At 41.0% G+C, this 13,277-nt stretch overlaps 1 long non-coding RNA gene across 1 annotated transcript; it reads right to left on the bottom strand.

Moving 5' to 3' along the window:
- Positions 1–3,927: 3,927 nt before the first annotated feature.
- LOC143984426 (uncharacterized) lies at positions 3,928–11,681 on the bottom strand. The gene is made up of 2 exons (XR_013274850.1): positions 11,476–11,681; positions 3,928–4,085 (listed from the first exon to the last, which is right to left on the bottom strand). It is a non-coding gene; the product is annotated as an uncharacterized LOC143984426 (long non-coding RNA).
- Between the last annotated feature and the right edge of the window lie 1,596 nt (positions 11,682–13,277).

Below are 13,277 nucleotides of genomic sequence, written 5' to 3'. Positions count from 1 at the left end.
AGAGCCGCTGAATGGCTCTCCCTGTCAGCTTGAACCAAGGAAAGCCGTTTAGTGGCACTTCCTGGTTACATGCTGTGATCAGCTGTGATTAGTCACAGCTGATCACGTGGTAAAGAGCCTCCATCAGAGGCTCTTTACCTAGATCTGAGTTGCGGTGTGTCATAGTGACACGCCATACCACCAATTGGCTGTCATTCTGCTAAAGGCAGGGCGGGAAGTGGTAAAATACCTGTTCTGAATTATTTGTAACACAATGTTTTGGAAACTGCTGGTTTAAGCTGTTGGAAACCCCTTCATGGCCACAGATGTTCTGAGCCTTCACACGGAAGGCCTTAGAGACACTATCACCTTGTCCATTTGGGCCAAAATGACAGATCTGCACATTGCCCCCTCCTCCTCCAGGCATGTATATTTGGTCAGCCATGCTCCCTTGCCTTCACTTCACTTCACTGCCAGAGCGTTTTATAATGGAGCAGGACTTCTGGGTATGGAGGAGTATGTAATCTCCCCTATGTATCAATCACCAGACCTGAACATTGTTGTGAGCAGTGCCAGAACATCACTCTTTTGTCTAAGATTTGGTACCAGCTTTCACCGGAGCTTAGATGGGTTATGATGCAGCAGCAATGAGGTAGGTAGGAACATGGATGTGTAAGTTTACAGGCCTGGGGTGGACTATGTACATACGCTGTACATGCACTGTCTTTAAAGTGTCACTAAATCCACATCATACAAAGCTATCAATAAATGGTGTATTATATGCTGTTCATATTAAATCAGTCACTATGAGATTTGTTTTCTGTATTCTGCAAAAAAACTGGTTGATCCTGTTGTTTCATACCTCCCCTCTCTTCCCAAGTCCCCAATGCATTTGGGAATTTGGCAGAGCAGTGCTGGCAGCTCTGTACATGCTCAGTTTTCAGTGAGTTTCTATGCTGCATATTTCCTCCTTATCACATGTAAACAATATGTGTAAACACATAGATCCCCATTCTGACAGGGGAGGAGAGACAGATCTGCTGTTCCTAGTGATTAAGAACAGCGATATGTTTCCTCCTCCAGTCAGTCCCACCTCCTACAGTTAGAAACACACATGAAGGAACACATTTAACCCCTTCATTGCTACCTAATGTTAAACCCTTCCCTGCTAGTGACATTTACACAGTAATCAGTGCATTTTTATAGCACTGATCGCTGTACAAATGTCAATGGTCCCAAAAAGGTGTTAAAAGTGTCCGATCTGTCTGCCGCAATGTCACAGTCCCAGGGGGGCATGATATACATAAGAAAGCCACCTTTATTTACATATAAATGCCGCCAGACACCACGATTTACATATGAATGCTGTGCTATTTACATATGTATGCTGCTTATTTTCATGTAAACACAGAGTCTGCAGATGAGTCATCCATACACAACAATAGGGCAGAGCTGGGCAGCATTAGTAGCAGCACTTCACACTGAGATATTGGGACACAGAACAGGACTAAAACTTCAAGGGACAAGGGAATTTACACCAGGATAGATGGAAAGTATGAGGCAGCTGCTTTGGGCCCCACAACAATGACAGGGCCCAGGGCAGCTGCCCCTTTTGCTCTGCCATAAAGACGGCCCTGAGGGCAACAGTTGGGAGACATTCAAGCGGAGAAATTTTTCACCACCACACATGTACACACAGAGCCACCTCATCAGGCACGTGCCAGGCATTGTTTATGTAGCCATAAAGTAATTGCTGAATAAAGATTTGGACATGTTCTGGAGATCCTTGATGTGCTGGTGACATATTTCTCACTTTAAATGTCTTCACTGTGGTCACTGCTTACATTTACAGGCATTTTCAGGAATGTGTGCGTTGGGAATATTGTACTTGGCAACTGGGAGACAAGGACAAGGAGTTATTACCCTCAGAGGAAGTGCCTAAGAAAGGATCAAGTGCCTAAACAATGACCTTCATGGCAGAATTACCAGGTATTATTTTAACGAAAGTTGAAGAATAAAATATTTATACAAATATTTAAAATGAATGTAAATTTACTGTGGCACTACCCCCAAATGAGCTGCTGGTTAGATTTGGGCTTACCGTTACCTTCCGCTCTCCACGTTTCATGTGTAGGGGTGTCCCGTGGTAGATGGCCCAGTAACTCGAGAGACTGACAACAGATCCTCTTGATAAAGATTTTATTTGCAAAACGTAGAAAATGAACAGTCTCTTAAATTGGGATCAGAGGTTTGGAAAGGAAGTTCAGGTACTCTTAGTGTCAAAGTCAAAATGTTGAAGAACTTGCTTACTTTGACTGCATCCAGAGAATAGCCATTTCCAACTGGATGTTCACTCAAGTTGGACAGTCCTTCTCTCACAAGGCCTAGCAGCCAACAAGGTGCTTACTTAGGAACAAGTCTCTGCCACAGACTTTGTTGTAGAATGTACAAGATAATGTCTCTGCCACAGACGTTGTAGAACACGTAGGGAAACTAAACTAAACCAAACTGCAGTTTAGGCATAACTTTAACTTTGAAAAACCGCATAGTGCATGCTCTATAGGAGCCACCGCTATATTACTTTAAAGGAGAAGTAAAGGCAAAGATTTTTAGCCCTACTTCTCCTATGGATGTGATACTTGAATCTGGAGCAATCACCACATTTTCTGCTGTGGTCTATGACACCCTTTATGAAGTTCCCGATTATTGTCACCTATCTCTCTCTGCTTCTTGACAGTAAAAATGTTATGACAAACCAGTGCTTGTACAACATCTTGTCAGGTGATTTACTGTATGGTAGAAATCACCAAATGGGAGATATTTCTCCCAGCACATTTACTGTGACTATAGCTGCTAAAAGCAGCCTAGAGTTTTTCAGGTTTACAGAGCACATTAGTGTTCTAACTTGAGCAAATGCTCTTGCGGGTATGTATGTGCATGTTAATTGTTATTCAGGTGCACATCCATCAGTGGAAACATATGCCCTAAAATGATTGCTCTCAATTCAGCATGCACAACAATACAGAATAATAAGTGTAGTTTAATCGTTCACATATTTTTCATCCCATATTTTTATACTTAGTTGCACTTGTCACAGACATTTACACTCATATGTGTGTGTACATAGGAGTGTGGGCTTTAAAAGATGTTTAAAATATTACCCTGACCTCACTAGCTGCGTTTTTGTCAGTTTCTAACAGCTTAGAAACACCTGCTGGTTCTATTCATTAGAGAGCTGATGAGCTGCCAAGATTCTGCTCTCAGAAAAATAGCTAAATTTCAGTGAACTTTGAATTTTTCTGTGATGCTTAGAGATACAGAGGTGACCGAGGGCTTGTTTTAAGTGCTTTTACGGCTTGCTGAGGAGATCTATGCCCTTGTGCAATATGCACTGCTGGATACAGTAACAAGTAAAAAAATCACAATATTGTTTACAATTATAATTGGTTGTAATACACTTCTAAAAAAAAATAATTACCTTTAATGTGACATTATTTATATTAAATGAAAATTGTACTTTCAGAACAGTTATCAATTAATTAACCCTCATTCCAAAAACCCTACACTTACGCGTCTCTCATTTTAGATCTTCACCGTGAGAGCAACTTGGAGCAGCATAGCACTTGAAAAGTCTTTTGGCCAGGTCCATGCATGTACAGGAGAATCCCAGTTCATATCTATAGAAAGGCTATCCACCATTAGCCCAATGGTACCTGCAATGCAAGTTAAACATCTTCTTTGTTTGTTTTTTTTCTACTAAACTCTACATTTTTCTTTCTTACTTGTAACAAGTTTGCTTCATAATAAGAAATTCTGCAGAAGCTAACGGGATATTTAGGGTTGCTTTTCCACTAAGAGATTTCTGTAAGTAACAATTTGCTGTGAGTTGTAACACACAAAATCCTACCCAACAATGGGATTATGGGTGATAAACAAAAGAAGCTTAAATCAAAGAAATATTTTAATTAGTTTTGAGCTCATTGCATGAATGATTTCCCCTGTAACCTAATTATTTCTAATGTCTCCATAAAATGCCTAGAGCAACGGCCAGTACGAGAATCCTTAGAAACCATAAAACTAATATTGGTGTAACTGGTTGCTTCTTCCTAGAAAATGAAAGAAATAAAAATCAATGTGAAAATCTTTACTAAAATGTTGGGGTTTCAAATAATAAACATTCACTGTGAAGATGGCCACATACATTACAATCCAACTGTTCAACCCCCCTATAAAATCTCCTTTAGATTTTCTAACACCCATACAGCATACAGCAGTACTCTACTAAAAATAAAATGTAAAAATAGAGATAAACCTTAACTTTGTGAAATACATGCATATTACTATTTTCAATCACCAGTTTGATTGGGTAACCCCAGAGGTATGGTATTTTGCTATTCTGTGGGACTTTAGTAATAGGCCACAGGTTTTTAGTGGCCATGACTGGGACCTGAGTTAGATCACTATACAGTAGGGTTGCCACCTCATCCCTTTAAACCCGAACACATATTAATTACTTAGGTGCTGTGGCTGATTAAGGTGTTAATTAAACTCACTTGGTGCCTTATCTGCATTCAATTAGCCTCAGAACCTGTGTAATTCAAAGGTGTTTGGGTTTAAGGGGATGAGGTGGCAACCCTACTATACAGGGACTTGATAGTGGAGAGATGCTTCTCTCCATTTTCATTAGTTGTTGTTTTCACATGAAAAAGTACACTGGAGTGATAGGAATTCTCTGTTGATAATTACTTCATATGGAGAAGTAGAAGGTAATAAAGTAGCAATCATTTCTTGAGATATTTACCCGCCCAACCCCCTGTTCGTTTTTTGTGAGCGTCTACCAAGGCGTACACATACACAGTGTGAATTCCTTTCCTGCAACCATGGGTTGCAGGAAAGGAATTTGCACGATTCCCCAATCAACACAGGCAATGCTGATAGGGGAATCCTCACTGGGAGAAGGAAGTGATTATCGCTAACGGCTATAGCCACTGCTACCGATAATTGCAAGAGAATCTGGCAGGTTGGTTGTACCCAAGTTGATCGATAGATTAACTTGGTACATTCAGCCTTCCCATTAACAATTCTAATCTTGTCCAGTTCCTGCTAAACTGGCTGAGCTTCGGACCGTGTATGGCTGACCTAAGTCATTATGGACTCCTGCATTCCCTCTCCCATCTTGTTTTCAAAATGACTAATTCTGTGTTCTAGCTCATTCAGATTATTGCTAAATTGGTGTAAAAATGAAATTGTCTCTTTTTGAAAGGTGCCACAGAGGAATTTTGGCATTTCTTTTAGGATTTTCTAATGGTCTAAAATGAGCTGATCAGAGGTGGGGAAATCATGAACAGAATCAATCTATTACTTTGCAGAAGTTGGTGTCCCTTACCACAGGACTCCACAGCATGTTTTAGCCTTGATTATTGCAAGGGCTGTAAGCAGCTGATAAGGCCGTGCTGATCAATCTAGTACTTTTTCTGTGTGATGCAGGCAATGATAGCCCTGTTCCTCTTCCAACTGGATAAACCACTAAAAATGTTGTGCAGGAGGTGCTTAGATCATCTGGAAGGAATCTTTGCTCGATCATCTGGAAGGAATCTTCATTGTTTCTTTTTTCATTCTTGGATCTTCCTCTTGCCCATGATTTCCGCTGGGTCTGGGGGTATCTGTAGAGCTTGAGAGTTGGTTCAGGAATCCTTCTGATTGTCACTGTATAGCCTCAGAACAGCACTAATGCCAGAGCTTTGTAATGTGTGGCCATGCCCCCAATCACTATCATTTAAAACACCAATACCTGGAAGCTTCACCTACATTGAATGTTTGCAAATCTTAGATTAATTGCTTTATTAATATGCCCCTATGTTTTGTATTGTTAAATGCAGGAACGTGCAGTCAGAGGAGGAAGGTTAGGCAGAAAAAAAAACGCTCAAGCTTTGGGGGTAGGCAACTGAAATCCTACCCCACCACTGGTCAAAACTTGGGGATCCTGCAACCTATGGTTCCAGAGATACGGGGCTCCCTGCATACCCTATCAGAAGCTACATATAGCGTGGCCAAGCTGGCACATGCTGCTTGCAGCAGACTGAGATGATGAGCTCACAGTGCCTCTCTTCATTTCTTGTCAGAGGCACTGAGCTCAATAGACAGCTTGGAGCCTTGGACCAGTGGTAAAGCATATGTCTAAAAGACAAATGCTCCCTTCCAGACCAGACCTCTTAACTAGAAGGAAAAAGCATGGGTTTATGGTTTACCCATAATCCCATGTTTTTCTCACACAGTTACAGTGAGCAAAAAAAGTATCTGATCCCTTGCTGATTTTGTACGTTTGCTCACTGACAAAGAAATGATCAGTCTATAATTGTAATAGTGGGTTTACTTAAACAGTGAGAGACAGTATAACAACAACAACAAAAAAACAAAAACAGAAAAACACATTTCAAAAAAGTTATAAATTGATTTGCATTTTAATGAGCAAAATAAGTATTCGACCCCTTCACAAAACATGACTTAGTACTTGTTGGCAAAACCCTTGTTGGCAATCCCAGAGGTCAGACCTTTCTTGTAGTTGGCCACCAGGTTTGCACACCTCCCAGGAGGGATTTTGTCCCACTCCTCTTTGCAAATCCTCTCCAAGTCATTAAGGTTTTGAGGCTGACCTTTAATAACTCAACCCTTTAGGTCCCTCCACATACTTTCTATGGGATTAAGGTCTGGAGACCTTAATGTGCTTCTTCTTGAGCCACTCCTGTGTTGCCTTGACCATGTGTTTGAGTCATTGTCATGCTGGAATACCCATCCATGACCCATTTTCAATGCCCTGGCTGAAGGAAGGAAGTTATCAACCAAGATTTGATGGTATATGGCCCTGTGCATCGTCCCTTTGATGTGGTGAATTTGTCCTGTCCCCTTAGCAAAAAACTCCCCCAAAGAATAATGTTTCCACCTCCATGTTTGATGGTGGGGATGTTGTTCTTGGAGTCATAGTCAACATGTTGTTTTATTGATGACTATAGTTCCAGCTGCCTTGAGGTCATTGACAAGATTGTCCCATGTAGTTCTGGAGCTGATTTCTCACAGATCTCATGATCATTGAAACTCAACAAGGTGGGATCTTGTATGGAGCCCCAGACCGAGGGAGATTGACAGTTATTTTGTGTTGCTTCCATTTGCGAATAATCACACCAACTGTTTTCACCCTCTCATGAAGCTGTTTGGTGATGGTCTTGTAGCCCCGTCTAGTCTTGTGCAAGTCTACAATCTTATTCCTGACATACTTGGACAGCTCTTTGGTCTTGGCCATGGTGGGGAGGTTGGAATCTGATTGAATGCTTCTGTGGACAGGTGTCTTTTATACAGGTAACAAGCTGAGATTAGGAGCGCTCTCTTTAAGAGTGCGCTCCTAATCTCAGCTTGTTACCTGTATAAAAGACACCTGGGAGCCAGAAATCTTTCTGATATATAGAGGATCAAATACTTATTTCACTCATTAAAATGCAAATAAATGTATAACTTTTTAAAATGCTTTTTCCTGGATATTTTTGTTCTGTCTCTCACTGTTAAAATAAACCTACCATTAAAATTATAGACTGATTATTTCTTTGTCTATGGGCAAATGTACAAAATCAGCTGGGGATCAAATACTTTTTTTCTCTCACTGTAAGAGGGAGGATCTGCTGCTGCTGAAAAGGTACTGTTTTAGTCAAGCCAAATAATTTATTATGCTATATGTTATCATAATACTGTAATTTAACCACTTAACGACCGCCGCATGCCATCGTACGTCATCACAATGGCATGTACAGGCACAAGCACGTACATGTACGTGCTTGCCTTCCAGCGGGTGGGGGGTCCGATCGGACCCCCTCCCACTGGATGCGGCGGTCCGGTTCGCTTCAGGAGCGATCCGGGATGAGGGGATGGCCGTTGGTTTCTGGCCATCCCCTCTCGATCGCTCCTGGCAAATGAGAAGCTTCCTCCCACTGTGTATTGTATACACAGGCAGGGAGGAAGTGATGTCATTCTCCTCGGGCGGTCTTATTGACCGGACTACGAGGAGAGGACACAGTAAGTCTGCACCAAACACTACACTGACACTAACTAACACACAGGCACACAACCCCCTCCCCCCCCCGATCGCCCCCCTCCCCCCCCCCCAGTCACAGTGTCACTGATTGCAGTGATCATTTATTTACTGATCACTGCATTCAGTGTCAGTTGTAAAAGTAAAAAGTGTCAGGGCAGTTAGTGTTAGGTCCAGGGTAGCCCCCTACCACCCCCCAATAAAGATTTAACCCCCTGATTGCCCTTAGAGTTAACCCTTTCACCCCCTTTTGCCAGTGTCACTAAGCAATCATTTTTCTGATCGCTGCATTAGTGTCGCTAGTGTCGCTAGGTAGCTAGTTATTTTTTTAGGTTCACCGCCAGGTTTTTATAGCGCTAGGTACCCCGATATACTACCTAATAAAAATTTGAACCCCCCTGATTGCCCCTAGTTAACCCTTTCACCAGTGATCACCGTATAAGTGTTACGGGTGACTCTGGTTAGTTAGTTTGCTTTTTATAGCATCAGGGCACCCACCATTTATTACCCAATAAAGGTTTAACCCCCTGATCACCCGGCGGGTGATATCAATTAGGTTTTAGGGTCAGGGTCTGCGTCGCCCAGGCAGCGCTAGGTTAGTAACAGTACCGCTAACACCCACGCGCAAAGCATAAACCTCCCGTAGTGGTATAGAATCTGAACAGATCAATATCTGATCTCATCAGATCTATACTAGCGTCCCCAGCAGTTTAGGGTTCCAAAAAACGCATTGTTAGCGGGATCAGCCCAGATACCTGCTGACACCTGCATTTTGCCCCTCTGCCCAGCCCACCCAAGTGCAGTATCGATCGATCACTGTCACTTACAAAACACTAAACACATAACTGCAGCGTTCGCAGAGTCAGGCATGATCCTTGCGATCGCTAACAGTTTTGTTTGGTATCGTTTTATATTTAAATCCGGAAAGCAGTGCTTGGTTTTCAGGGTCCCGTACGTGGCTAGGCTCCCAAAAAGTCCCCCACATGTGGTATCCCCGTACTCGGGAGAAGCAGCAGAATTTATTTTGGGGTGTAATTTGACTTATGCCCATAGCATGTGTGAGCAATATATGATTTAGTGACAACTTTGTGCAAAAAAATTTTTTTAATATTCCTGCAACTTGTGGCAAAATATAAAATATTTCATGGACTCAACATGCCTCTCAGTAAATAGCTTGGGGTGTCTACTTTCCAAAATGGGGTCATTTGGGGTAGTTTTGTGTTATTTTGGCATTTTATGGCCTTCGAAACTGTGATAGGTAGTGAGGAGTGAAATCAAAAATTTGCACCCTTAGAAACCCTGAAGGCAGTGATTGGTTTTCGGGGTGCCGTACGCAGCTAGACTCCCAAAAAGTCCCACATATGTGGTATCCCCGTACTCAGGAGAAACAGCAGAATATATTTTGGGGTGCAATTCCACATATAACTATGGCATGTGTGAGCAATATACCATTTAGTGACAACTTTTTGCAAACTTTTTTTTTGTGTGTCATTATTCAATCACTTGGGACAAAAAAAATATTCAATGGGCTCAACATGCCCTTCAGCAATTTCCTTGGGGTGTCTACTTTCCAAAATGGGGTCATTTGGGGGGGTTTGTGTTATTTTGGCATTTTATGGCCTTCGAAACTGTGATAGGTAGTGAGGAGTGAAATCAAAAATTTGCACCCTTAGAAATCCTGAAGGCAGTGATTGGATTTCGGGGTGCCGTACGCGGCTAGACTCCCAAAAAGTCCCACATATGTGGTATCCCCGTACTCAGGAGAAGCAGCAAAATATATTTTGGGGTGCAATTCCACATATAACTATGGCATGTGTGAGCAATATATCATTTAGTGACAACTTTTTGTAAACTTTTTTTTTTTGGGTGTCATTATTCAATCACTTGGGACAAAAAAAAATATTCAGTGGGCTCAACATGCCCCTCAGCAATTTCCTTGGGATGTCTACTTTCCAAAATGGGGTCATTTGGGGGGGTTTGTACTGCCCTGCCATTTTAGCACCTCAAGAAATGAGATAGACAGTCATAAATTAAAAGCTGTGTAAATTCCAGAAAATGTACTCTAGTTTGTAGACGCTATAACTTTTGCGCAAACCAATAAATATACGCTTATTGACATTTTTTTTACTAAAGACATGTGGCTGAATAAATTTTGCCCTTAATGTATGACTAAAATTGAGTTTATTCGATTTTTCTTATAACAAAAAGTAGAAAATATATTTTTTTCCTCAAAATTTTCGGTCATTTTTCCATTTATATCGCAAAAAATAAAAATCGCAGAGGCAATCAAATACCATCAAAAGAAAGCTCTATTTGTGGAAAGAAAAGGACGCAAATTTCGTTTGGGTACAACATTGCATGACCGCGCAATTACCAGTTAAAGCAGTGCAGTGCAAAATTGTAAAAAGACCTCTGGTCCTTAGGCTGAAAATTGGTCCGGGGCTAAAGTGGTTAATATTTACATCCTGGTAAAGTGGTTTATTATTTATCTATTTACTGTGAAATTACTGGTTTCAAGTTATAACTTCAAACATCGGTAATGTGTCCGTTAAGTCACCTGCTTGAGTACAATTTTTGAAAATATAGTAAATTACCTTAAAATCAATGTATTATAATATTTATTTATATATTACTTATGATAATTAACCACTTTCCAGCCAGGCCAATTCTAACACTGCTCTCCTACATGTAAAAATCATATTTTTGCTAGAAAATTACTCATAACCCCCAAACATTATATATGTTTTTTAACAGACACGCTAAGGAAAAAAATGGTGGTTGTTGCAACTTTTTATGTTACATGGTATTGGCGCAACAATTTTTCAAACACGTTTTGGGAAAAAAAAATAGTTTCATGAATAATAAAAAATAAAAAAAACAGTATAGTTAGCCAATTTTTTTGTATAATGTGAAAGATTATGTTACGCCAATTAAATAGGTCACTAACATTTAAAATTGCACACACTAGTGGGGTGGCGCCAACTTCAGTACTTAAAAATCTCCATTGGCGACACTTTAACATTTTTTAAAGGCTACATGTTTAAAGTTACAGAGGTTTATTGCTCTCGCTCCAACATTCACAGCATAGAGCATGCAACCAGTGTGTATCTGGCTCTGAAACTAGCCAGTGCTTCACCAGCTACTGACCTCACCCCACATTACTGGTTAAATGCATGTGCGTAAAATGCAATGTTAAATTTGTTTTCCTTTTGGTTATTATTTTACCATTATATATATAGTATGAATATTGTGATTTTATATATATATATATATATATATATATATATATATATATATATATATATGATCACATTATATTTGTACCCACTATTTGCAGCCACTAAAAATACTGCCTTTTCACTAAATAATTTACATTTGTACTTGTTCTTGCAGCCACTAAAAATTATATGTTGTCTTACCTTTTTTCAGCAATATTGCCTAAAGCCTCCTCCAGGCTTTGAGTGCATCCTGCTGTGCTTTGAAAAATTTGATCCTAGAAAGTGGGTTGCCCATTCAGTCTGATGCAGAGTAGGTCTTCTGTTTCCAAACAGAGTGTACAGAGCTAGCCCATACTGCTCTTTAGCAGATTTATCTTTAGTAAAGGTAACCCGTAACGTTGACATGTTTTCATAGCTTACATGGACAAATACAAATGTATTATGCATAGTGACAGTGTAGTTATACTTTAACCAAATGTGCTCACACTGGTATACTAAAGGTCAACTGGGCTGCTTAAAAATTAAATCTGCAAAAATATATAATAAGGCTGTTATCTAGGGTAACCAATTCTTTGTCAGCTTTCATTCTTTATTCAGCCCTAAATAAAAGAAACACTGTGCTCCAGGTTTTAAAAATAAGCCCTAAAATCCCCAGAGTACTTTGATTTTCAAAAGTGAATTTAGGCTTAATGGAAATCTAACTTATATTTAAACTCAGAGAATGCATAGCTAATAAATTTGACATTTTATGGCTCAGAGATATTTTATTCTAAATTCTAAGTTTTGATTTACATGTTTTCTTTTTTTTATTTATTTACAGTATCAGCTGAACACCCTATTATGTGATGAAGTTTTTAAAATGTGAATTAAATCTCAATTACACTTCTAAATATGCTAATTAATTCATGCATAGTAATATTTGAAATTAAGATGGAACGTAATTTCAAATCAGTTGGTATATCTGATAACTGATTAGTCTTATCCAAATATAATTCAAAGTCACCCTGAAGCTGGTATAATGTATAATGCAGGCAAATTATCATTTATTTAACCACTTGCGCAAAGCTGCCATTTTTAAAAAAAGCTGTTGTCAGCCTCACTACAGTTAAAAAAAAAAAAATGGCTTCAGGCAGCCAAGAACAGATCCAGGGAATGTAAGTACCGGAGTAACAAGCTGATGATGGAAGCTGAGGTCCTATTCAGGGGTCAAGTCCTGGGGAAAAAAGTGTGGGAACTCCCACCCGAGATCCACTCCCCCACCAGAAAAAAAACGATACGCTCATATACATATATATTTCACAGAAAATACCCATGCACAGTGCCCATCAGTGTAGCCTCACCAGTGCTGCTTCACTAGTGCAGACAGTGCCCATCAGTGCAGCCTGATCAGTGCCGCCTCACCCATGCAGACAGTGTCCATCAGTCCAGCCTGATCAGTGTAACCTCACCAATGTTCATCTGTGCCATCTGATCAGTGCCACCTCACCAGTGCAGACAGTGCCCATCAGTGCAGCCTGATCAGTGCCACCTCACCAGTGCCCATCAGTGCTACCTCACCAGTGCCCATCATCAGTGCAGCCTGATCAGTGCTGCCTCACCCATGCAGACAGTGCCCATCCATGTAGCCTGATCAGTGCCGCCTCACCCATGCAGACAGTGCCCATCAGTGCAGCCTTATTAGTGCCCCCCCCCCAGTGCAGACAGTGTCCATCAGTGCAGCCTGATCAGTTTCACCTCACCAGTGCTCATCTGTGCCATCTGATCAGTGCCACCTCACCAGTGCAGACAGTGCCCATCAGTGCAGCCTGATCAGTGCCGCCTCACCCATGCAGACAGTGTCCATCAGTGTGGCCTGATCAGTGCCACATCACCAGTGCAGACAGTGCCCATCGGTGCAGTCTGATCAGTGCCCCCTCCCCAGTGCAGACAGGGTCCGTCAGTGCAGCCTGATCAGTGCCACCTCACTAGTGCAGACAGTGCCCATCAGTGCCAGCTCACCAGTG

This window comes from Lithobates pipiens, unplaced genomic scaffold, assembly GCF_037356315.1.
Source record: "Lithobates pipiens isolate NorthernLeopardFrog02 unplaced genomic scaffold, aLitPip1_a1.2 Scaffold_16, whole genome shotgun sequence".
Classification (NCBI taxonomy): Eukaryota; Metazoa; Chordata; class Amphibia; order Anura; family Ranidae; genus Lithobates; species Lithobates pipiens.
The sequence above is the reverse complement of the archived record's forward strand: the minus strand, read 5'-3'. Positions and strand labels throughout refer to the sequence as shown.